This window comes from Mauremys reevesii, linkage group 5, assembly GCF_016161935.1.
Source record: "Mauremys reevesii isolate NIE-2019 linkage group 5, ASM1616193v1, whole genome shotgun sequence".
Classification (NCBI taxonomy): Eukaryota; Metazoa; Chordata; order Testudines; family Geoemydidae; genus Mauremys; species Mauremys reevesii.
Window position 1 is genome coordinate 65,654,276 of NC_052627.1, and position 27,313 is coordinate 65,681,588.

General features: G+C 41.8%; 1 protein-coding gene and 1 long non-coding RNA gene across 4 annotated transcripts in view; one reads left to right on the forward strand and one right to left on the reverse strand.

The window, feature by feature from the left end:
• Positions 1 to 641: 641 nt before the first annotated feature.
• LOC120406984 lies at positions 642 to 27,017 on the reverse strand. 2 transcript variants are annotated; one of them, XR_005599718.1, is made up of 3 exons: positions 26,960 to 27,017; positions 1,632 to 1,724; positions 642 to 1,052 (listed from the first exon to the last, which is right to left on the reverse strand). It is a non-coding gene; the product is annotated as an uncharacterized LOC120406984 (long non-coding RNA). The 2 variants fall into 2 exon arrangements; XR_005599717.1 differs by lacking the exon at positions 26,960 to 27,017 and adding an exon at positions 5,605 to 5,691.
• Positions 15,920 to 27,313, forward strand: part of NPY5R (neuropeptide Y receptor Y5) — a 49,510-nt gene continuing 38,116 nt past the window's right edge. The window contains exons 1-2 of one of the 2 annotated variants that reach the window (XM_039542228.1): positions 15,920 to 16,057; positions 17,036 to 17,103. The gene's annotated coding sequence lies outside the window, so the exon portion shown is untranslated. The remainder of the gene's footprint in view (positions 16,058 to 17,035; positions 17,104 to 27,313) is intronic. The other variant, XM_039542230.1, reaches the window with a different exon arrangement.

A 27,313-nucleotide genomic window follows, 5' to 3' on the forward strand; every position in this document is an offset into this window, starting at 1 on the left:
AATAGTTTTTAGAGAAAAATCTATTGAAGTGGAACTAATGCATAGTCTAATTTCAAAGACATGGAGGGTTTATTTTTAAAATATTTAATTTCTATTCAGGTAGGAATCTTGTTGTTTTTACTCATGAATTCTACAAAATTGGATGGCCCCTCATTTCACCAGTGATGCTGCACAGCCAGGAGAATGATTGGCTGACTTGATGTAATCTAAGGAAATCTCTAAGGTAGTGCTCCTTGCAATATAAAATTCTTGGAGTTGACATGACTTTGTGCTGGACAATGTACAGGCAAGGAACATTGGCCAACAGGGCTTAATTCAACACATTGACTGTTAAGTACTCTAGTTTATGCCATCTATGATCACTGGGGGATCACTGCTAATACATGTTTACTGGCAGAATTGTTGATGAAATTCAGGATAAGTCATGTTGTGGCTTCGAGTCCTGGGTGTGTTATAACATTTAGACGTTGTTTAAAAAAGCCAATTGGGGTTTTTTTAAATTATTTCCCCTGCTGACTGATGTACTACACATATTCTGCAGTCTGCAAGAACTGCATATTAACTTAGCTTGTAAAAAGTATCTTATACATTTTATTTCCCTAGGATATTAAAAACTCTAATGAAAAACTGAACATGCAAGATGTCTGTTGATGGGAAGGCAACCAAGGGGATTTGGGAAACCAATAGCTAACCTTCTTTTTATTAAGTCTACAGAAGTTTTAAATAATTTCACAAACATACACTGGCGAAAATGATACCTGAGTTGCACTGAGTGTGTCACAGTCTGCAGTACTCCTGTCATTGTTATTCTTACTAATGAGGGGTGGATTTTTTCTTATTATTGGGCTAAATTGGAACTTACAATCCCCTGCTTGGGCATGCAGTCTGAGAACCTTGGTTCCAGGCCATCAAGGGGTCCATCATGTACACTTCCTCCCCTCCTTGAACAAGTGGGTGGAAATATACAGGAAATAGCGCTTTGGATTCACTCCCTTGTTGGCTGGTGCAGCGGCGGGTGTTCATATAGGCCAGCAGCAAAGTACTCTCCTGCCCTGAACAAGGAGAAAGAAGGGAGGGAATTGTGTCTCAGAGAGGGTACCTTCAGTCAGAATGCCTGCTCTTGAGTTGGTGCAGTCTACACACCAGCCTTTGCTTGGGATTGTGTCTATAGGCATAATCTAACCTACTAATAGGAAAAGTTGAGCTTTGTATTTCATTTTTCACCCCTTCAGAATGCAAAGAGTAGTGATAGTATAAGGAAGTAGATTTTACTGGGGTTTCATGTAGCTTTTATTCTAATTGGGAGCAAATTTGGTTTTGATAGGTTGAGTCTAGGGAAAAGTTAGAGTGTATCTAGCACTTGTGAAACATGTTGATCTGGCAGTCCCGGAGCCTGAAGTCTGCTGTTTATTCATAGAATTGATACAGTCAAGGGAATGGTAGCGCAAGCTTCCCACACAATCCCTCCTCAGCATACCTCAGCTTGACCTGGAATCTATTTTTAGGGGGCAGAGAGGAGTGCAGTCTCTGTGCTCATTAAATCCTTGGTATTTCTGCTCAGACCAACAACATTTTGTTCCAATTAAGAGGTCTGACAGCATTCAGTGCTCTAACTTTAGAAGGGTTCTGACCTTGAACTGCACACTGAAGTCTCGTCTTCTCAAGATGCTTCCTTCTGGATAAATCAATCTGGATGTAGGCAGACATGTTTTTCAGGCAACCTTCTGAAGAATAAAGATAATTAGAAGTCTTAGCATACATGCCGCCCTGGCACACTGAGAAGAAACATTTATACTTCAAACAGGATATAATTTAGGATAATCATCATCTCAGGAATTAAACACAATGAGTGATGGTCATTCCAATATATTTATAGGGAAGGCCAAGTAATATGTTTATACCATCTAATCTTCCTAAATTTAGCTTTGTTTTTGCTGTGTTCTTTCAGAGCTTGCTAAAGAATTAATAACCAAAATCAGGAAATCCCCAAAGAAGCATATAAACATAAGCACTACATTATTGGAAACAATTTCCTATCACAGTGTTAATACACTCATGTATTTTAAAGTGTAAGATGTTTAGTTTATTGCTGCACTAACCAATTGGAACTTAAGTCACAATGTAAAAATTAATTTAAAAAAGCATAGGCAAGCTAGAACAACATCTCTGTTTCTCTTTTATTTTATTTTAATTTAATTTTATTTTATGCAACAAAGATTTGCTGATGGATCTTGCTCTGGATGAATGTAGGTTTACTCAAATTCTTTCCATCTATTAATCAAATACTATTGCCCCCAAAACAGCATCACAAAGATTTCCATTTACCTATGGGCTCTTCATTTTTTTCTCTTTAAATAATACAGCATATTTGAGGAATGTTCCATATAATAATGAATAATAAGCAGGAATTGTAAGCCAAAGAAAAGGCAATAGTTATATAACTGAGACTTAAAAAGACAATATATAATGCTGGCTAATAACAGGCTAATATTGATTTAGAAGAAGAAAAAAATACTGATGTTGATAATCAGGTCATGAGAATCTTTCTAAAAAAAATTGTATCTGGATATTGGACACATGAATCCTGCACTCATGAAAACAGAAAACATAATTATACTCTTTTAAGGGGTCCAATGGAGTCACAAGCAACTATCTTCACTGAAAGCCGAGCAATAAGCTTCCTTGATGCTTGGTGTTATATATTAGTGTAATCAATGGGGGAAACTAGAGTTAAGGGGACAAAGAAAAAGATACAAAAATGGAGAAGGGGGACATTACAGTCTCTTCCTGAGTGAAACATTATAGCCACAATAATAAAGGAAGCAGGAAGTGAAGGACCAGTTAAAAGCTATACATTCTTAAAACTGCTCCATCATGGTATGTACTTTTATATTCAGAACTGACAGTATAGACTGAATGTATTAGATGGCTTTAGAGAATTTTACATTCTGGAATTAAATTTAAATTACACATTTACTGTCTATTCTATGCAGGGTCTTATGGCATATCCATTACAGCGATCTTTGAGCTCCTTCTAGTATTATATTAGATATTATTGTAGCACCTAGGAGCCCTAGTCATGGATCAGGACCCCATTGTGCTAGTTGCTGTACAAAGACAGAACAAATCAGACAGTTCCTGCCCCCAAAGAGTTTACAAGCTAAGGGCTCATTCTGAACTAAAATGATCTTCATTCATTTAGTTTCACTGACTGAAATAGTCACTTTAATTCTGAATGACGGTGGTAATGCAGTGTAACTAATCCACTTTAAATTCACACCTTTTGTTAATTCAGATTAATTTTCCTCAGTGTTCCTGTACTGACAAGCCCTATGTGATGTGAGATTGGGGCACATGTAGGGGTTAGAGGAGGAGTGCAGATGAGAAACTTCAGCATCTATGATTAGGGAATTGGAGGAGAGAGTTATAGGGGAGAAGAGAAGGCAAGTTGACTGTTCACATTATTAGCTTTTCTCGAAGAGCCTGATTCTGCAATACATTGTGCTGGTCATACTCCAAAGAAAGACAATGAGAGCTTTGACCACATTGTGACTTCAGGAATGAGTCCTGAATATTTCCTTCTATGGGCAGTTTTTTTTGTTTCATTTCATACACTTTCTCCTATTTGTTTTTTTCTGATCATAGTTCCCAATACACATGTCCTCTTAAAGAAATTAAGGGTGAAATTCTCGCTCCATTGCCATCAATGGAGCCAGGATTTCACCCTGAATCTTCAACTTCAGTACATGTGGCCACTTAGTCTTACTTTATTGATGGAAAGGTGAATTTTTTATTGTGCTTTTAGGGTAAATTGGAACTCCCATTGTGATTATTTGCCATGTATTACAGTGTTTTGCTTTTATTTTAAACATTGGTTAATTTAATCCTCCCTTGTACTTAAAGGAAAGGAACTCAACTATTTGTATTGCAAAAAACCCTCCAATTTTATTTTAACCACTTTTGGCAGTTTTGACTAAGTTTTTCCATCTATTGTCATAGAAAATCCTCATTTAATTAACAGAGAAGTTCAGAATTCAGTATGAAACTAAAGAAGAAAGAGCCAAAAGGAAAGTCCAAGGCATGAAGGACTATAACTTGACACATTTCATAAGCATTTTTACACTATAGTTACACCAGAGGTGGGCAAACTACAGCCCATGGGCCGGATCCAGCCCCTCAAGGCTTTGGATCCGGCCTGCGGGATTGCCCCCTGTGGTGCTGTGGGCCCCGTGCTGCTCTCAGAAGCAACTGGCACCACTTCCCTGTGGCCCCTGGGTGGGGGAGGGCAGAGGGCTCCGTGCATTGCCCTGGCCTCCAGGCACCACCCCCCGCAATTCCCATTGGCTGAGAATGGGAAACCGCAGGCAATGGGAGCTTCGGGGGAGGTACCTGGAGGTGTGGCAAGGGCAGAGCATGTGGAGCCCTCCGCCCCCTCTCCCCCAGGGGCCGCTTTAGATAAGCGGTGCCAGGCCGGAGCCCAAACCCCTTCTGCACCCCAACCCCCTGCCCTGAGCCCTCTCCTGCAATCCACACCCATCCTGCACCCCTGCCCTGAGCCCCCTTATATGCCCCGCACCCCTCCTCTGCCCCAATCCCTTGCCCTGAGCCCCTTCCTGCACATCGCACTCTCTCCCACACCCCAACCCCCTGCCCGAGCCCTGCATACAATTTCTCCACCCAGATGTGGCCCTCGGACGAAAAAGTTTGCCCACCCCTGAGTTACACCATGCTATCTATGTATTCTGCAAGCTGGTGATCAATACAGATAATGTAGTCAGCCTGTTATATAAATCAAAGGAATACTGTAGTAACAAATTTGATGAAAAATGAAAGGAAAACACTCTGACAGCGGTTTTGGAAATGTTTTCTGTTCCTGGGGGGAAAAAAGCAGTGTAGATGTTTGGGCTTGGGCTGAAGCCTGGACTCAGACTCTCTCTCGCTCTGGATTTCAGTGCCTGGCCTCCAGCCTGACCCCAGACATTAGCGTTGCTACTCTTTAGCCCTGCAGCCCAAGTTCCGCAAACCCAAGTCAAACTGACCCAGGCTCTGAGATTCTACACTGCAGGTTTGTCTTTGCAGTATAGACATACCCTATAAAGCCAATCCTGCTCCAGTGGAAGTCAATGCTAAAACTCCTATTGATACTAGTGGAGGAGGATCAGGAATAAGCTCTCTCTCCCTCCCTCCCTTTCTGTTCTTTTTTTATTGTCTAGCACATAGACTAAGCACTATTCAGGGTAGTAAGTGTTTACACAACTGGCTATAAATTATCACTTGTACACTCATTGTTTTTATGTTATGTAAAAAAAATCTATTTCTGCTTGTTTGAAACCTTTACTACAGAACATGGCAAGAGTCAGTTCATTTCCATAGTGACTTGAGAACTTCTCAGTTTTAGCATTTCTAAAATAACAAAGCTATCACCCACACATTGCTAGTGTGATTCTTCTTAGTGTAAACACTTTAATACATAACACTACAGAATAAGTACAGTAGATGCAGTATTTGGATTTTTGTGAAAAATAAAAGGCAATGTCATGAACACAAAATATTTATAGAAGATATAGGAAAATATGATGTCTTCTCACTGAACAGGAGCAATACCTTGAACTCTTGTCCTTTGTAATGGATTAATGTCTTTCTCCACTGCCAATTTACCTCCTCTTAAATTATCTGGACCATATCCTTCTCTTTTCATGGAAGCATGTTTGAAAGATGAGGATGTACTCAAACCTATCCTGTCATCTGTAGTCATATATGCTTTATGGGGTTCACATGCCACTCAGTACAAACCCTTTCCATCAGCAGATTTCATGCCAGGCTCTAAAAAAGAACATGCCAGTGTTATGAGCTGGGTGAAATGTTGCGGGTTGAGTTAAACCCTCTTTAAACTGATGTGTGAATGAGTCCCCCATTTAAATCAGTTGTAAGACAACTCACCTAAAACAAAGCCTAAGAGTCTGCCTGTGACCATCTCTCGTTCCACAAACAGGGGGTTGAGGGCAGAAGCAGAGGTGGCCGCCTCAGGTGCCAGGCTGTAGGGGGGCACCACTAGGACCCAGAGTGTAGAAAATTGTGTCTGCTGCTGGTCAACATATATTCTCTGCTCTAGATGCACAGAGATGGTGGAGTGCTGTGCTGGAGGAAGGAGGGCACAAGAGACATAACAGGCAGGTAGGAGAAAAGGTGAGAGGGAATAACAGAAAGCAGCAGGAGCTGCAGCGTGAGAGGAGGTTGAGCCTCTTATGTACCTCTCTAGCACCTCCAGGAGCCTGGACTAATTAACACCAGCTTCTCAGGGAGCATCCTGTTTGAACCCACTTGAGGAGAACAGGCAATCAGCTGAAATAGTAGGAGCCAGTTAGGCCCTTAAGATGCTGATATCTTCCATTACTCAGGCCCTGCTACCAGCCTGCTAATTTGTCCCCTTCAACTGAGTGTTGAGAGCCAGTATAGCTGGCACAGAACAGCAGTCATGTGTGAAAGAAGAAGATGCCCCTCTGGGGCAGCATTCAGAAAAAGAAAGAAAGCAAAGGAAGCTTTTCTATCTAAGCAGGAAGGAGCTCTCCTGAGATACATAGACACATATGTTCATGGTGAGCCTTCCATCCCCAGTGAGGATGTGAGTGATGAGGAGATGCCTGATCTTCCAGTTAGTCAGAGTGCAGGTGACCTGGCAGCTACTGCAGCATCCATATCTCCATCTGAAATGGATGTAACCATGCACATTCCTGAAGAAAAGTGTAGATCAGAGAAGAGTATGGTGGAGGCACAAGAAACAGCTGCTGCTGAGTTTAGTTCCTTAAGTCTAGATGATCCAGGACTGTCAACCGACTTGAGCAGTAGCCTGAGGGACTTCCTTGTACTGGATAGGCCACAGCAAGTGAAAAACTTCATGTTCCCCAAAGACAATGAAAATAGAAGTTTGCATCCAACACATTACTGGTGTGAAATCCCCTGTAGTGACAAAGTGGAGAAGCCGTGGCTTATGTTCTCAAAAACCTAGAATGCTGCATACTGTTTTTATTGCAAACTCTTCCAGTCTAATGTTCCAGCCACATTGGGTTCTACAGGAACAAAAGACTGGAAAAATCCGGCTAGAGATCTAGCATACCATGAGAAGGCAGCAAATCACCATAGAACATTCCATAGGTGGAAAGAGCTTGAGATGAGACTAAGGTTAAAGGCCACCATAGAGGATGAACATCAAGAGAAGATTGCATCTGAGTCTCTTTACTGGCAAAATGTTCTGAAAAGCCTCATTGCCACTGTGAGAATGCTTGCTACCCAAAACCTAGCACTGCGTGGAACTTCAGATCAGCTGTATGTGCCAAAAAATGGAAACTTCCTTAAAATTGTGGAGCTGATGGCTGAGTTTGATGCTGTACTCCAGGAGCATCTAAGAAGAGTCACCACCCAAGAAATGTACACACACCACTACCTTGGAAAAACAATTCAAAATGAGATCATACAGTTACTGGCAACAAAAGTCAAACAGAAGATTGTGGCCGATCTGAAGTCAGCAAGATATTACTCTGTTATTCTGGACTGCACACCTGACATCAGCCACACGGAACAAATGACTTTAATGGTGCGTTTTGTAACAACAACAGAATTTAGTGAAAATGTCCCTGCAGTGGTGACTATCAGAGAGCGTTTTCTAGAATTTATTGACATCGATGATACTACAGGAGCTGGTATGACAAATGTGCTTCTTAAAAAGCTGGAAAATACAGGAATTGCGATAGCTCACATGAGAGGTCAGGGCTACGATAATGGTCCCAACATGAGACGAAAGAACAGAGGAGTGCAGACACAGATATGAGAGTTAAACCCTCGAGCCTTTTTTGTCCCATGCAGTTCTCATTCATTAGAGAATGGTGGTCTTGGTGGTCAGTGATGCAGCATCAGCTTCTAGTGAGGCTGCTGAAGTTTTTAATGTAATTCAAAGCATCTATATATTTTTCTCTGCATCAACTCATCAATGGCAAATTTAGAAGAAACATCTGGGAATATCCTCTCTGACACTGAAACCACTGAGTGCCACACAATGGGAAAGGCGATAAAGCCTATCAAACACCAAATTGAGATGATAGATGATGCCATAGTTGCCATTATGGAGGATAATGCTATGACATGAACTGTTCATGGGAGAACAGTGGCAGAGGGAATGGAATAACCAGTAACATACATAACTTCACATTTCTGTGTGACTTAGTGTTGTGGCATGACATACTTTTTGAAATAAACATTGTAAGCAAGAGACTCCAAGGTGTTGACCTTGATATATCTGGAGCAATGGAACAACTGGACAAAGCAAAGTCATACCTACAGTCTTACCTGTCAGATGAGGGATTTCAAAACATTCTGAAGAGTACACAGAAGTTGGCAGAGGAACTTCACACTGAAACTATTTTCCCACCCATTCAAGAATACAAGAGTCACCAAAGAAGACGACATTTTGATTACGAGGCACGGGACAATCCCATAAGATACCCCAAACAACAATTCAAAGATGAATTATTTAACCAGGGGAGCAATGGATGCAAAAGACATATCTGGCTTCAAGACTAAGCTTGTTAAGTTTATTGATGGGATAGCCTAATTTTGGCAATTAATTGATCTTTGACTATTAGCAGTAAATATGCCCAATGGCCTGTGATGGGACACTAGATGGAGTGGGATCTGAGTTACTACAGAGAACTCTTTCCTGGGTGTCTGGCTGGTGAGTCCTGCCCACATGCTCAGGATTTAGCCGATGACCATATTTGGGCTCGGGAAGGAATTTTCCTCTGGGGCAGATGGGCAGAGGCCCGGGGGGGGGGGGGGGGAGGAAGGGATTCGCCTTCCTCTGCAGCGTGGGGCACAGGTCACTTGCCAGAGGATTTTCTGCACCTTGAAGTCTTTAAATCACGATTTGAGAACTTCAATAGCTCAGACATAGGTCAGGGGTTTGTTACAGGAGTAAGTGGGTGAGATTCTGTGGCCTGTGTTGTGCAGGAGGTCAGACTAGAAGATCATAATTGTCCCTTCTGACCTTAAAGTCTAAGAGTCTATGAGATGCTAGATTGTGCAATACAGTCAGTTGAAGAACATTTCATGCAGCTCAAAGAACATGGCAGTTGGGATGTTGTATAATATTCCAAAACTCCTCACTATACCTGAAGAAGACTAGGCAGGGCACTAGAGACAGTGTTGACACATGATGACATGCGCAATATTGATGCGAGTGATTTAGGTGATGAACTGAAAGCCCTTTCAAGTTACATTTCAGCAGGGTCAACTCCAAGGGTTGTTCTGGAATATATGTGCACAAATAAGATGATCACCCTCTTTCCGAATGCTTTTGTTGCTCTGCGCATACTTCTAACACTTCCTATAACAGTTGTCAGTGGAGAACACAGCTTCTCCAAGCTGAAGTTAATAAAAACACATCTACACTCCACAATGACACAGGAGAGGCTGGTTGGCCTTACAGCCATCTCAATAGAGCATGAGCTGGCCCAGACTATGGACCTTCAGCAGGAAGCAGTTCAAATCTTTGCAACCAAGAAGGCACAGAAAGCACCACTTTGATTATCCAAACAGATAAAAATGCCAGTGTTTACTATGCAGACAAGAAAAGTTACATTTGCTATTCAGGTGTTTGAAAATTAAGTGTTACTTAAATTTTTTGAACAAGGCATTTTAAGTTGTTAGTTCTCCTTTATTGGGGTAGGTAGCAGAGCAGTACCATGAGAGGAAGAGGGCAGAATTGAGACCTTTCAAAGCTTTTTCCCAAGCAAGGGGCCATGGGAGCATCATTTGAGCTCCCCTCCTCAGGTGCCAAAATGTTGTGGGCCAGTCCTGGGCAGAAGAGAACCACCTATGAGTCCTCCCCCAAGCTTTCTAGATGACCAGGTCAAGGTCTTAAGTCTAAAATACCGATGAGGGCCCCTAGGATCGGGGCAGTGTGGCCTAGCAGCCAGAGTTCAACAGAGCAGCCCTTGGGTGAAGGGCAGCGTGGCCTAGCGGCCAGAGTTCAATAGGGGTTGGGGCGCCCAACAAGGGGTGTGGCAGCCCCATAGAAGGGCCCAGGCCCACCCAACTCCACCGGGCCCTGACCCAGGGCCCTAACAGTGGCGGAGCAGTTTGCCACTGACTCAGCGGGGCGTCCTACCAAAACATGCTGAGGTTTCACGGATGCGAGGTACCACTCCGTCACCCTCCCTAGGTCACTTCCTACTAGTAGGGAGGCTCTGATTCTTGGCACAGTCAGGGGCTGTGGCTGGCCCTCTGGAGGAGCTTCCCAGACAGATCCTTTCCCTGCAGCCTCCAGCCCAGAATGAGCTGGGCTTCCTCCCTTTATATTGCTAGAGCACTTGGAGCACGCCCAGTCCCGTCAGGGAGGTGGGACTTTTGCTGTCAATAATATGGACTTAACACTTTCTGGGCTAGTGTGGGGTAAACAGACCCCGTCAACACTGACCAAAAATTAGCATCAGGTGAGTGGAGGGTTTGACTGGGTATGGTCACCAACTCCGGCGATCAGATGGGGAGAAGGGTAAATGGAAGAAGATAGCACCGAACAAACTGAGTGAGATGAGAGGCTGAAATAGGAGCTGAAAGCATGTGGCAGACCTGGGAAGAAACCTGAAAAGATTTTGAGTCGGGGGGTTAGGCTGAAAAGGATTCCTGCAGAACACGCTGTTTTCTGCTATCTGAGTCCCTCTGAGTTCACAGATACAGGACTTTGTTCATTATTTGTAAATAAACAAAACAATATCAAAGAAATATGTAACTATCACCAGTTTCTACTCCCAACTGGAATACCCTCAGGACCCCAAACTTTGAGTAGCCACTAAGGTCGAAAAGGGACAACAGTGGTGTCAGGAACAGGACCCAGTTTCCAAGAAGGGATATTGTGAGCAGGTATTCCTGCTGCACTATGATGGAACAAATAACGAAGGTGTTTTCAGAAATCAAAAATGGCTAGGAGGATTTTAAAAAAGACCTAAAACAAGAGCTGGCGATTTCACAAAAGAAATTTAGACCAGATTTAAAACAAGTGCTGGAAGTTTCCCAGATGACTTGCAGGATGAGATGACATTCCTGTTGCAATAGCAACTACAAAGTGCCTGGACTTATCTGGAAACCCAGCTAAAAACCACCAGGCTGGAACAGTAAAGAGGAGATAAGGTGACTGCCATACACCAAAGGATTTTCCACAAAGCATTAAAGACCAAGCAAGCTTTAACCAATACGGAACTTGCAACTGAGATGAGCTACAACAAGGACCTTTGGAGCTAAAAACTCAGCTATAGGAGGAAATCAAAGGGTCACTGTCCACAATGGAAGGCAGCCACCTGGAGGAGGCAGTAAGCCTGCCAGAGGATTTGGGTAAAACAAGATATTTACAATAGTTTTCTGCCCCCTTTGTAACCTACAGAGGCCCAGAGGGGAGAGGTCAGGATGTTTCAGCATAAATAATGCAAAAGCTCACTATATTTGAGGGGGAAATTCCTTGGGAGGCTTATTTGGCTCAATTCAACGTTATAGCTCAAATGAATGGCTGGAAGAAGGGACAGAAAGGGGGATATACCAGAAGCCAGCTTGGGTGGCCCAGCTCTGATGGTGCAGAATTTACCCCCAGAAAAGAGATGCAATGATCCAGACCTGCTACAAGTCCTTGACATATGGTTTGGGTCTAGATATCAATCTGAATTGGTCAGGGCACAGCTAAGGGCTGGCAGAACACTTGCAGTGATTTGTGTTCCTGGCATATCTGGATTCCACCAAGGCCTTCCAGAATAGATTGGCAATGGACCAATTTATAGGTGTTCAGCAGGACTTGGATTTACATATTAAGGTGAACAAAAGGAGGCCAAAAACAGTCAGAGAGATTGCGGGATTTGCCACAGAACCTGAATCTTTTCTTGCAGTAGCTCACGAGAGGAGAAAGCAACTGTGAGGAAAATGGAAGCTGACTGCCATGAGCTCTGTAAGTACAGCTCCATGTTCAATAAGTCTGATGAAAGAGGGGATTCTAATCTGGTTCATGGCTACACTGAATGGTTGGAACAAATGATAAACTTAGCTTGTAAAACAAGGGAAATTGGCAATAATGCAAGAATTAAAGCAAAGAGTTCGGTTAAATGCTGGTACTATGATTAAATTGGCCACAAAGAGGGTTGTTATAAATTTAAGGTGGGCCAAGACAGACTGTCACGTGTCTACTGAATGCATCTCTCCCAGTTTGGGAAACAAGGGGACACCAGGCTGAAGAGGCAAAGTTTGGAGGTACAAGGATCAGGCCCACAGTTTTCTCTTAGATTTGAGTTTGGCTATTGAATGTGTAATATGATCTGTGATGTGTATAGGAATAACTGGCACACGTTCAAAGATAAGTTATAAGACCAGATGTGCTAAAAAAGCTAGGGAATGGAGGGATCCAAAACAGCTTAATTGGTCTCAACAGAGACACTGACTGGGGTAACAAAACAAAAAACTGGGTTTGAAGACTGGACCTTTGAAATTTGAGCAAGAAATCTGGGTGACTGTAATTGTGAATGAGCTAATATTTGGATTTCATTAAGGCTAATAACTGTGAAAACAATACAAGGAAAGGTGTCGTGCAAATTCAGTCTGTGGAAATCCCTTTAAAGATATGGCCTAGGTAAGATAAATGGCTTGTAGGCAATTGGTTTGCAGTGAATGAGTTGTCCTACCACTGAGGGCAGAAAGTATTGTTACAGCTAGATGATGTGTTAGCTTTCCAGCATGACAAAGATGAGGAGTGGTTGAAATCTGTTTTTAGACCCAAGGTATTGGGGGAATCTTGGCTTCTAAAGCTCTTGTGGATCCAAACCAAGAACTGATCCCAGTTCATTTGCTGAATGTTTATGACAAGAAGCAAACAGTAAAAAGGGGACTGCAGTGGCAAAATGTGAGATCTGGTATAGAAGAAAACTACAAGGGAGAAGAAGGTGAAGGTGAGTTCCCAGAGTTTCTACTGGACTTTGTACAGTGTAGTGCTGCATATTTAAATGGGAAACAGCAGAACAGTATAAGAGACTTTCTGGTTATACATTGGAAGTTGTTCTCTTCATCCAACAAAGATATAGGTTGTAGTACACTGGTCCAGCACAAGATTGGTTCTGGAGGAAACTGACCCATTAACAGGCACCTCACCAGTTACCAGCCACAGAAAGGGAAGAGGCACTCCAGGCCATGAAGAAAATGTATCAGGACAGCATTACTGAGCCTTCAGCCAGTTCTGGGGGCCTCACCCATAGTTCTGGTAAAAAAAAAAAAAAAAGATTGGCTGCACCAGGTACGTGTAGACTATAGAAAGTTACAGGAAGTCATTTTAAAGACTTCTTATCCATTACTATGAATAGATGGTACCTAGATAGATACGTTAGATGCTGTAGCAGATTCAGTTTGGTTTTCCACACTGTATCTTAAAAGTGAGCATTGACAAATGGAAATGGATCCAGAAGACAAGGGGGAAAAAACTGCTTTCACAGCAGGACAATGCTTGTGGCAATTTAAAGTGATGGCTTTTGGCTTGTGCAATTCACCAGCCACACTTGAAGCTAATGGAGAGAGTATTACATGGCAAGCTACTCTCAGCCTATGTGTTATACCTAGAGGATATCCTGCTGCATGCTAAAACATTTGAACAGGAACTAAAACATTTACAAATGAACTGTGTTGAGCCGAAGGTGGCCAACTTGAAACTGAATCCAAAAACATGTGAGTTGTTCCAAAAAGAGGTAATCTAGCTTGGGTACACAATTAATGAGGAGGAAATTTTCACGGACAAAAGAAAACTGAAGCTATACAGAGGTGGCCAACTCCCCTGATGCCAACAGATGTGCAGCATTTTATAGGGCTCTGCTCCTATTACTGAAGGATCATTTGTAGGTTGCCAGTATTACAAAACCACTGCGTAGGTTGGGTGAGAAAGGAAAACCATTTTAGCGGTCTGCAGAGTGTGATGTCGCATTTTCAGAGTTGAAAAAGGCTCAGACTGCTCCTGTCTTGGCCTATCCATGTTTAAAAACCCCTTTCACATTGGACACAGAGGCTTGTATTTATGGTTGGGGGCAGTGCTGACACAAGAACACAAAGTACTTGAGAGGGTGGTAGCTTAGTCAAAGTCTAAGTTCTCCTGAGAGAGATTATTGCCCTACCCAAAATGAACTCATAGCAGTGTTTAAATCTAGAAAACACTTTAATCACTATCTCTTTGGGAGGCCGTTTATGGTCAGGACTAACCAAGCTTCCCTGCAATGGCTCTTTAGAGTCAGGAATCCAGAGGGACAGCTTGCCAGATGGTTGGAGAAACCGCAGTACTATGATTTCACAATCACACACGGGCCTGTCATGGTAATGCTAATGCTTTTTCCAGATGGTTTTGTTGGGAGGTTAATTATAAACACTGCCTCAAGCAGAAGCGCAAGGAATTAGTTGCTAAAGGGGGTGCATGTGCGTCTTTCACCAATTTGCAGAAGTGCCCCTGTTCCTGGTTCGTCCACTGGAACAATGGGGATGGGGTTGCAGGAAGGAATCCCGGAGCAACTAAAAACTTCCTAAAGAGAAGATCCTGATATCAGGATAGTGTTTGAATGGAAAATCAATTGGCAAATGTAGCCACCCTGGAATGTAGTATCCCTTCACAATACAACAGTAGAGGCTATCTGGTCAATGGGACAGCTTGGAGTTTGAAGATGAAATATTGCATATGAGATGAGGTATGTGATGGGCACCAGCTGGTTGTGCCAGATATATTAAAATGGAGGCTCTGAGACAATGTTATGATCATAAAACTGCTGGACATATTGGGGTTACAAAACCTTAGCCAAGCAAAGGGAGAATTTCTGCTGGGTGAAATGCAAGCCGGATGTAGAAAGCTGGTGAAGGAAAGGTGATGCTTCCCTTGCAAGGAAAGTTCCCCCTGAAACTGGCAGAGTCTCTTGGCAGCAGTATCCTATGAGGGCACCAGTGGAGCCCATTGCCATTGGTGTTCTTGGGCCCTTACCTGAGACAGAGACTGGGAATAATCAATACTTGTTGATAGCTTTGGAGTACTTCACAAAATGGCTTGAAGCATATCTAATAAGAAATCAATTTGATCCAAGTGAATTAATTATTCATCAGATTTGGGATCCTGGGTGAGTTATACATAGATCAAGAGAGAATCTTTGAATCCAAAGCATTTCAACAGGTTTGCGAGATTCTAGGGATCCACAAAACTCACACTTCCCAGCATACCCACAATCTGATGAAATTGTAGACTTTGAAGGTTCATCTGGTTATCTTTGTAGTACAGCACCAAAGGGCCTGGGGCCGGCATGTCCAATTCCTTTTGATGGCTTATAGAACAGCAGTCATTGAGAGTACAAAGTATACCCCAACTCGTCTCATGTTTGGGCATGAGCTAAGGACCCCAATAAACATGGTATGGTGTTCCTGAAGAAGAATAAAGGGATATAAACCATTTGGATTACATAGAAACCCTACAATCCACAACTCAAAAAATTCATATCTTTACTAAGGAAAATTTGAGGACAGCCGCTGATAAAATGAAAAGGCTGCATGATGTAAAGTCATATAGGGAAACTTTTAAGAGGGGAGTTGGCCTGGTTCCACAATCCTAGGACAAAGAAGGGTAGGAGCCCTAAGCTGGATAAGCTTTGGGAGGGACCCTATACACTAATGAGTTAAATAAACAAAGTGGTGTACAGGATAAATTGGGTCCCAGGGGTAAAACCAAAAGTTATCCATAAGGATTTATCTAAGGCAGTATCAGGGGACAGGCTTTCAGCAGGACTCCTCCTGAATCTGAGAATGTTACTACAGACACTGAGGCTGAGAAAAATGTGACAGTTATAAGTCCCCTACTTAAACAGAATGGTTAGAAACTGTCACAGACAGCAATTCCCACAGATACCATAGCCATGCCTCAGGAGCACACTGAAAAGAAATCAAGGAAGAGAAAAGCCCCAAAGATTTGGATGGCAATAAAATTCTTATGTTGATATTATGAAACTATCCTGACAGACAGACATATGTAAGTGTTAAATAACTTGTTAAATTATTTCTTTCTTTCTGTTTGAGATGGGTTATTGGGTGTTACCATTTCAGGCCTCCTCAGGGTGATGGACAGAGCTGAGGTGGGTCACAGTAGAGGGATGTGTTGAGCTGGGTCAAACCTTGTTCTGAATTGAGTTAAAACCTTTTTAAACTGATGAGTGAATGAATCCCCCAATTAAGTCAGTTGTGAAGAGCCAGTCAAGGGTAATACCTAAAACAAGGCCTAATAGAGTCCTCCCAAAAATTAGCACCAGGTGAGCAGAGGGTTCAACTTGGCATTGTGAGCAGGTAGGTTTTGGGAAGGAGGGGAAGAACACACACAAACTGAGAACAGTATGAGTGGGAGAGACAGGGTGAAGGAGCAGTTGAAAACACGTGCTTGACGTGTTTGGGTCAGGAGTGCAGGGTGAAAAGAGTGTTGTTGGTACCATGTGCAAAAAAGGCTATTTCCTGCTATTTGATTCTTTCTGATTTGAGAGACCCAGGACCTCGTACATTCTTTGCAAATGAAACTGCATCAGAGAAATACCTATCACAATTTTTTATTCCCAACTGGAATACTTACAGGGCCCCAAACTTTGACTACCTGCCTGGGTTGAAAAGGGACACTGCTATGTTGAAAGGCATGTTCCCTAACTCCTAGCTCTGTCTTTCTTCTGGTTCTGCCATTTTTATCTGGTCTTCCCCCTGAAGGGAGGAGATTGTAATAGCTACAATGTGGAAGGGAACATTCTGTGTAGTCACTATACTCCTCATGGCCCTCCTGCTCCAATTTCCATGGTTCACACAGTGAAGGGGAGCTTATGGCTCTAAGCTATTTGGACAATTCAAATGAAAATAGGATACTTGGCTACTCAGGGTTTGTAGACTTGAAAAATGATATCTCTAACCAGTCTTCAGCAGCCATATATCTATAACAAAAGTTATCATTCTGATCAATCTCCCTCAAAATCAGATGCAGACAGCTTTTGCCTCATGGAGTAGTATGTGAAAAATTACAGATACCATGGTCACCATTCAAAGGTCAGTAGAAGGGGTGTTTTTGTGTGAGAGAAATTAGGGCAACAACTGTGATATTATATAAGGTGGTAAGTATTACAATGTCCCTTGAAATTAGTCATTTTCTCCTATCTTCAACACATTAACCCTATTTATCAGATCAAGTTGACAAGTCATGGGAGGGCCAGGAACAGTCTCAAAATCCCTGAAAATATATCAGTTTTACAGGATACTGCCACTAAACCAAGATGTTATTGCTCAGTACACTCCTACAGGGCTCCTCATGCTCAACAGCAACCTGAGATCTATGTGGCAGCAGGATCAAGCCCAAAGGGCCTGAACCAAAGTCCATAGAAGTCAATGGGAAAAATCCCTTTAACTTTGGTTGGCTTTATATCAGGTCCTAAAAAGTCAACATTTACCCAAGATGGACCACACAGTGGCATCTGGTGTCTCCTTGTTTTAAGTAAATACTAAAAGATGATAGCTATAGGTAATATTGATTTTTAAAAAAATAGTGACCACTGTTCCTGGACTTCATTAGATCACACAAGTGAATTAATATCAATGTGGTGGACATGTAAGATATAAGACCTGATCAGTCTGTTTTGTGTCCATGGACACCTGCTCTGTGAGTCTCAGTCCTAACAAGCTAAGAGGAATGGAACTCTCGGCTGCTTCTATAATGGAAAAGCCAGCTTTGGTCAGCCTCAGTCACACAAATTATAATGTTGCTTATCCATATCTCCACATACTGTGTTTTGTTCCTTTAATTGGAATGTCTCTGTTTTGATTGTATAAATGATTGGTACTGTGACTGTACATATGAAAGGGCATAGGAATTGTGCAGGTATGCCCTGAAGTGAGTGAGTCATTCTGAGCTTACAAGCAGACGCTGATTTGGAAAAGGAATTTAAGCTCAACAAATGAGGTTAGAAGGCTCTAGAGATTGGGAAATCTGTCCCAGGATTGTATTGCTCTGGATTCTCCACCAGGAAATGCTGTGCCCCATTGAATTCAACAGAGCTAGGATTTCACCCTTGTGGGAAGGTGCGGCACGCAGAAGTACAACAGTTACATAAATCTAATGTCATGCTGCAGTCGTAGCAGCAACAACTTTTTAAAAATTCATGTATGCTTCTGTTTTGCTTTTCCAAAAATGTTTAACCTTTGATTCTAGGAAATTGGATCCTTAGATGTGCTAGGTGTTACCAGTGGGAGGGAGTTTCATATCTTCCCACTATAAAATACAAAATAAGATTGTGGTTTTGATCTCATAAGACACTTCAGGTACATGGTATCACAAGCTAACAGCATCAATCATGTTCTGTTGTTTGGCCTCTATGGTTTATGGCTAGTCTACTCGTTTGCTTTAGACAACACACAATTGTGGCGTGCCAGTGTTACTAGGGTGCTACCTTGTAAATAAAATGTATTTTAAATATATACTCTGGTGTAGAAACAAATAAAAACAAAACTCTTTTATAAATACTGTGATAAGTTAACTAGCAACTGTAACTGAAACAGATCTGCTTGGAGACACTAATCCAGTGCTTCTGGTTGACAAGGCCTTGGTAATCATGTTTACTTCAGTTGGATATAAAATTACATCCATTGACTATGGCACTGTAGCTCCATGAAGAAGACTTATCTTCAAAATAACTTAAATAATGTTCCAAGTGTATGTTGCCTATTTAAATAATGTGATCTTAAGGAAACCATTCTTTCAATAAGATCAAGTTAGCACATGTCATGTAAGGGAAGAGTGCCCTCTTCACCCCACTGCCTCTCTGTTGTCATATTTTGATGGTCTACTAGTAAATGATTAAAGTAACAGTGAGTGGATTAAACATAGGACAGGAAACCAGGAACTCCTGAATACTATTCTAGATCTACCACTTATTCAAGTATTCTAGACAAGTAATCTAGGCATATGTCATCAAAACCTTCCACTAATACTGGTGCCTTAGATTCTTAGAGGTGCTGAGTACTTACAATTCTAGTTATCTTCCATATGAGTTATGGGTGTTCAGCATCATTAAAAGTCAGACACTATTTGTCCCAATTTGGCCACTTAAAAGGAGGCATCTAGAATTAGTGGAGAGTTAAAAAATATATCATTTATCTCTCCATTTCTATGTTTCCCAAGCTGATATAATTGGATTATATACTCACTCTTGCTTCAAAGTCGTTGTTGTTCCAGTCTTCATTAGTTCATGTTTGTACAGCATTTTGAAATTGAAAAGCAACATATATGTGATAAATATTAATTTCAAGGGTTGCTAATGACAGAGAGGTAAACGTTGGAGAATGCAGACAATTTAAAAACAAAGAAATCAAAGGAGACTGTAGTAGAAGCCAATATCTTAACTTTAGCAAAGTTTTGATACAGTCTCCCACAGTATTCTTGCCACCAAGTTAAAAAATTATGGATTGGATGAATGGACTATAAGGTGGATAGAAAGCTGGCTAGATTGTCGGGTTCAGTGGGTAGTGATCAATGGCTCGATGTCTAGTTGGCAGCTGGTATCAAGCGGAGTGCCCCAAGAGTCAGTCCTGGGGCCGGTTTTGTTCAACATCTTTATTAATTATCTGGATGATGGGATGAATTGCACCCTCAGCAAGTTTGCAGATCTCACTAAGCTGGGGGGAGAGGTAGATACGCTGGAGGGTAAGGATAGAGTCCAGAGTGACCTAGACAAATTGGAGGATTGGGCCAAAAGAAATCTGATGAGGTTCAACAAGGTTAAGTGCAGAGTCCTGCACTTAGGATGGAAGAATCCCATGCTCCGCTACAGGCTGGGGGCCGAGTGGCTAAGCAGCAGTTCTGCAGAAAAGGACCTGGGGATTACAGTGGATGAGAAGTTGGATATGAGTCAGCAGTGTGCTCTTGTTGCCAAGAAGGCCAACGACATATTGGGCTGTATTAGTAGGAGCATTGCCAGCAGATCGAGGGGAGTGATTATTCCCCTCTATTTGGCACTGGTGAGGCCACACTTGGAGTATTTTGTCCAGTTTTGGTTCCCCCACTACAGAAGGGATGTGGACAAATTGAAGAGAGTCCAGCAGAGAGCAACAAAAATGATTAGGGGGCTGGGGCACATGACTTACGAGGAGAGTCTGAGGGAACTGGGGTTATTTAGTCTGCAGAAGAGAAGAGTGAAGAGGGATTTGATAGCAGCCTTCAACTACCTGAAGGGGGGTTCCAAAGAGGATGGAGCTAGGCTGTTTTCAGTGGTGGCAGATGACAGAACAAGAAGCAATGGTCTCAAGTTGCAGTGGAAGAGGTTTAGGTTGGATATTAGGAAACACTATTTCACTAGGAGGGTGATGAACCACTGGAATGGGTTACCTAGGGAAGTGGTGGAATCTCCATCCTTAGAGGTTTTTAAGGCGGCTTTACAAAGCCCTGGCTGGGATGATTTAGTGGGTTTTGGTCCTGCTTTGAGCAGGGGATTGAACTAGATGACCTCCTGAGGTCTCTTCCAACCCTAATATTCTATGATTCTATGATTCCATGAATATGTCAAAGGAAGATTAGAAGTAAAAAAGATCAACATTCCAGAAATTGGAAGAGACCTAACTGAGCCAAATTCTTCCTTTCTTTAAGTCCATTGATTTTAATAGTATTCCACTGTAAATTTGCCCCATTATGACTGAAAATAACTGGAAGGATAGGCATTAATATGAGATACCATAAATCCAATCTGCTCTCTGTGGACTGGTGTTCCATGGACAGCTAGATGGTCAATGCTGGCCTCTCCTTGTTTACCATTGCTTCTATAAGTGTCTAGATACTCTTCACTGGAAAGAAGGAGAAGCAGTCAGAAACAAGGTGGAGTCAGCCTTGCTCTTTGTTTTTCCTCAAGCTAAACACACTACGTTTCTTCTCCAGATACACAGAAAATCATTTGGAGATATTCCCATGACTAACAATTACATTCAAGAATATATTGCCCCTAGCACTTGGCTGTTTTTAAACCAACTCTATTTATTCTCAGTAAACATGGTTGTAGTGCTTAAGTCACTGGAGTTAGTAACTCCCCATAAACTCTGATTTCTGCAAATTCTCAAGTGTTCTATCCCTCTATTGTTGATGCCCCTTTATTTCTTAAGTTGTTAACATTAAGAACTCCCACATGTAATGGCAAAAGTCCCTCTGTAAATTCATTCCTCAGACAATATCCTTGCAAATATAAACTGTGCTGGCTTTAACGGTGGTTATTTCTAGTCAGACAACTTACTTTAAGGTTTTTCCAAAAGCTTTTCCTAAATCTTTCATACACCACATCTTAAAAATATTTATAGATGCTAATGCCTTTAAATATTTATCACATGCCATAGTAAAATTGAATGCAGGATTACAGTTGTAGCCTCTTTTGTTTTGAAGACAATGAATGGTAAGTAAAGAAGTATAGCCAAATATGTATGTTAGGTACACAAAATTAAAGATCAGTACTGTACTGTCTCAGCTGTTTCACCCTTAGCTTCCACGCCAAATCTCTATCTTTCATCTATTTACAAAGTAATTGTAGGTAGTAATACTTATGGTCCCACTTGAGTGACCTCTCACAATGGCTGCTTCATCCTTGTCTCCCCCTTGTCCTTACAACCATTAAGTCTTCATTAGAGAATCTAGGTTGCACATCCTAGTACTCCATCCACTAAATTTACCTCTCACACCCTCTTCATCAGTCATATATGAAACATGCCCCACTTTTATCTTTCTCATCTCAGCAGCAACCTTGTCATTTCTAATGTACCTGCCTTCACATGGGTTGATTCACTGTTTCTCTGCACCTTGTGTAGCCACTTACAACATGCAGTGTGGATATGAAATGTTACCATTCTGAGTTGGTGATATTTTACACACACTTTACACTGGTGTAAGTCACTATACCAGGTGTACAGCAACAATAATATTTAGGCACCTGCGATGGAATGTGAAAGAGGAGAAGGAACCTCCACTCTCAGAATGCCTCACACATCCTTAGTACCCCCCACATGGCTTGCATCTGGTTTGCTCAGGGCTCTTTGGGTTGGATACATGTCACAATTCTTTTTTACATCACCTGGAATGTATCACTGAAAACTGCAGTTAATATTCAAGATGTCTATGTCACCGCCAGAATTTCCTTCAGCAGCTCTGTTGCTCAGACACATAGCAAAGCTCGCCTTCCATGTTGACACAACTTTCTCCACAGCACCTACTCTTTCCTCAACCAGCTACAGTACAGGTCTGCTCCTAGAGACTGAGGACCCAGTTCATAGCACTGCTCAGTGTAGCTCAGGAAGAGGGTATAGAAGCAAAAGTGGTCCCATGCTGCCTTTGTAGCCCCTGGATTTTAAATAAATTAAAGCAGCCTGGGGGATTCCCTAATTTACCCCTGGCTGCCACAGACCCAAGAAGCCATTGTAAGAACTATGAATAGCCAGAACACAAAGGCACTCAAGAAAAATCCCCTGCACCAGAGCCAGTTGGTAGGTGATGAGGGAATTCCCAGAAATCCAGTTAAATTAGAGTGGTGAAAAGCAACCAGAGCAATGGCCAGAATTTGGTTCTGTTTGTCTGCAGTTCCCCACTGCCCCATACTTTTCTACTCTCTCATCTCTTAGAAAAGCAACAGCAGTGAACTGGCTTGGATGGAACAGTGCCTGCTTGTGGACCTTCCTGGTGCCCTTACATGACCCTGGGTCTCCCTGGGGGGGGAAGAAGTCTCTGTCTCTGATGTCCTTTGAATAGGGCTCCAGCCCACCAGCTAATTATTTCTTCAGTCCTATCCCTTTCTGTGGAATTTGGAACAGCTTAGCCCCAAATCATTTCAAACAAACCCAACTCAATACTGGGCCATCCACCATCTTCTTGTGTAGCATCCCTGCCTTTTCCTTCAGGTGCGGTTCCCAAAAGTCTTTTACTTATGTGTTGCCTGTCCTAGGGGACTAAATGCTCCTCCCCAGCAGCTGCTCATTTCTCTGCAACTCTGCAAGCAAAGCTCCCTTGAGGCAGAACTCCATCCTTCCTGGCCAGTCAATCCTGAATTGACTCAGGCTCTCTCCTCTAACCCGTCCCTAATTCCCCCTCCATCGGCTGCAAATGTAGGGAGGGAGTGGAGCTAGCTGGGCCCATAGGTTGTACTTAACACTTTCTCTGGTGGTGTGCAGCCTCTCTGCCCCATCACAAGCAGTTTTGTTCTACTTCCCTTTCCTCTTCTATGCAATTCAGCTCATTACAACATGTCTTGAAAGCAATTATAGAAAAATATATTGCTTAACACACACACTGGGGAATCTGATAGTTGCAGGAGAAAGACACAGAAGGAATACTGGAAAGTACTTTAAAGCAAATGGTAGGCATCCCAACAGAGTTATACTGTGGAAAAATAAATATCTTTGAAAGCAAAATGTAGCACAACTGAGATATGCAGGGATCAGTGAAAGAAAATGGGAGTGCATGAGACTTATAAGTCAATAGGATCATTGCTATAAAAATAGTGTGTATCACAGAGGCTGACTTTCCAAAGTGCCAGGGGGTGCTCAACCCATGGCTCTGCCCCAGGCCTCACCCCCACCCTGCCTCTTCCCATCCCCGCTCCACCCCCACCCCACCTCACCTCACCTCTTCCCACCCAATTCCTCCCCCTCTCCTGAGCACACCATGTCCTCCTTCCTCTCCCCTTCCTCTCAGCTGTTCGCGGCGGGCGGGAGGCACTGGGAGGGAGGGGGAGGCACTGATCTGCGGGGCCCACGAGCAGGCAGGAGGCACTTGGGAGAGTGGGTGAGAAGCTGATGGGGTCTGCTCAGCACCCATCATTGTTTTCCCGTGAGTGTTTCAGCCCTGGAGCACCCATGGAGTCAAGTAAAGAAATGTGTACAGTAAAGAAATGTCAGAAAATAATCAAGACACCCAAGGATGTAATTTGAAAATGAAATGCAAAAGTCTTGAAAAGCAAACACCACAAAACTAAAAATATATAAGAAGTGAGAAGACTGAGAGACTGCAAGAGCTTTAACAGATAATGAGATTCATTTGTTGACAAATGAGATGTATATGGCTGGGAAACTGAACATATTTTCCTATGAATAAAAAGTATTAAATGAAAAAATTAATAAACACAACTTCAGAATAAATAAAAAATAAATCAGGGAATTAAAACTATTGGGATGTCTGCATCCCAACAGTTCTGAAATATATGCTGAAGGAAGTGAAAACATTCAAATTAGAGGGTTCTAACTTCTTGCAAGAAAGAGTAAAGATATCTAAGGACTGGGGAGATGATAGAGACAATAAAGCATTTCCTAATCATTAAGAAACAGGGAGGAAGACTTCCCCAAAACACAATGCTCCAATAACAGTGATGTGATATACCACTTTGTGGCAGTGAGAAAACAGGGTTTTGTTTGGCTAACATAGTAATAGACATGGTATAAATACCTATATGGATAGCGTTGTTGGCCCCAATGCTGGTAGATAAATTGTTTATCACTGTGACGTAAAAGACACAAAAGATTCCCCTCTAAAAATGAATTGAATTCCTATGTCCTCTCTCCTCAGTGAGAAGTAAACGTTGCTCCTCCATTCCAGCCAATAGGAAAATGAAAAAGAGGAAAGAAAAATCATAAAAATGTTAGTAAAAATGCTTTCTTCTTTCCACACAGAATAATTCCTTCAATCAACACTGTATGTATTTGTTAGAATTGATAGTTCACATATACAGAGGTGCATATATTTGATGTATCAAAATATGCAAGAGACTATATCAGAAGGAATGTGTGATACTCCAGATATGTGCACCTGCAACTCTTTGAATGACAGCACATTCATTTAAAAAACTGCAAGTACATGTAGTAAGAGCACTATGTATTCAGATTAAATATACACAAGGATATTTATCAATTTACACATTCCAGTCAAATAAACCCAGGTATATTGGGGGTATAACATATTCAGGAAAATGCCAGTGTGTTAATTTAAATAAATGAGGTGGCCCAACCTCCATGTTTACTTCCATAACTAAGAAATAAAGTAATGATACTTTCAACTTCCAGCAACAGTATTTTATGGTTTTATCTAACTTTTCAGAGAAATGTGGCTTATGAAAGAGCATGTTTTCATCAGATAACTCAAGAACCAGGCAGAAAACTGTAATTTTTGGACTGTAAAATATGAAAATATCAGAGATGGATTGGTTATTGAGCTTATAGACAAAAGCGTCTCATAGCAACTACAATTAAAGACAGACTTAACACACACCTATCTAGATAACAAAACAGCTAGTGCAGATCACAATGAGCTAATGAAGCTGCAAAACAAAAGTTAGGAGCAACTTGAAAAACCTGAAATACCAGCTTAAAAGTAGTAAAGAAACACAACATAACTGCTAAATGCAGTTATCATAACACCCCTGAGGCTATGAGAAACAAGTCCCAGGCTAACTCCAAAACCTATCGGATTAAAAGCACAAGATGTGGAAAAAATCATAATCCAAAAGATGTGTGTACAAACAAGGGTGCAAGATGTAATACATGCACAAAATATGGACATTTTTCAGCTGTTTAGTATATTAAAGCAGTCATGAAACTAACTACTACGGACAGCCAAGAATATCCTACAGCAGGATGATTCATTCCTTGTTCTTCTGAGCTCCAGATCAACATTGATAGCAGTTCCTGGATATAGCTTAGCACAATTCCTGATGGGAAGACAACTACTATTCTGACTTTGGAAAAGAATCTATCTGCAAAGTGGTCGGACAGAGAGTAGACAAATCAGATAAAAAGGCAAAAAGAGCTTACAAGCAATTTATAACAGATCTCACTTTATAAAAGAACTGCTGGGTCTTCAATGTAATGACTGTGTTGTGTAAAATTGGATGAAGAAAAATGGTTGGAGACCTCCAGCTGTCATAAATAAAAAGAATTCATCACCCAGATCATACATGATTGAGACTGACAGTGGAGAATTCAACAGAAATTGTAGACATATTCAGTTTGTTCCTCAGAAGGAACAATCATAGAATCATAGAATATCAGGGTTGGAAGGGACCTCAGGAGATCATCTAGTCCAACCCCCTGCTCAAAGCAGGACCAATTCCCAACTAAATTATCCCAGCCAGGGCTTTCTCAAGCCTGACCTTAAAAACCTCTAAGGAAGGAGATTCCACCACCTCCCTAAGTAACCCATTCCAGTGCTTTGCCACCCTCCTACTGAAAAAGTTTTTCCTAATATCCAACCTAAACCTCCCCCACTGCAACTTAAGACCATTGCTCCTTATTCTGTCATCTGGTACCACTGAGAACAGTCTAGATCCATCCTCTTTGGAACCCTCTTTCAAGTAATTGAAAGCAGCTATCAAATCCCCCTCATTCTTCTCTTCTGCAGACTAAACAATCCCAGTTCCCTCAGCCTCTCCTCATAAGTCATGTGCTCCAGCCCCCTAATCATTTTTGTTGCCTTCCACTGTATTCCTTCCAATTTTTCCAACAAAGCAAACTCTACAGATGGTGGATACAGAACAAGAAGATTATTCAGATTCTAGACTGATTAGAGACAGCCATTGAAACTAAAGGACAGCCAGATGACCAAGCTGTTATGTGTTTGGGTCATGTAATTAGAAAAACCAATATGATTCAGAGACACTTAGACTGATACGTACTGAGCTTTATAGATAGCATGATAGTGTAAATATTTTAAATGGTAGGAATGTAAAACTTAAAGGGGAAGATGTGATGGAATGCTAAAGTTGTATTACAGCTAACTCTGAACTGAGCCAACATTTCTTCACAGAGTCTATGTGTTACTTGAGATCCGTGCCACCATTTTGGAAACTGTTAAATACTTGCTGTAAGGGTTAGCCAGTAGGTGGTGCCATGTGTAACATACCTTAGTGATACAGTTCTTTCTAGTCAGACATTTTTATTTCCTTCCGCCAGAATTCAAACTGATGGAACGACTGTTGGTGCCTGTCTCCTTGAGCGGGGGAGGGGAGACAATCAACAAAATCTTTGCTCTTTGATGTTTCACAATGACTCATTTGGTTTCAGTGGGCCTTCTTGTGTGCAGGACCAGTACTTCACATTAATTATTGCTTCTTTTCTGTTTGGTGAGTTACACAATTACAGAGGTTTACAATGCAAACATCCAAAATAACTTTATACCATGGGCTACAGATATTATAAGTGAAATCGATACATACAGCATCCTATAAACATTTCATCAAGACTAAACACATTCTTA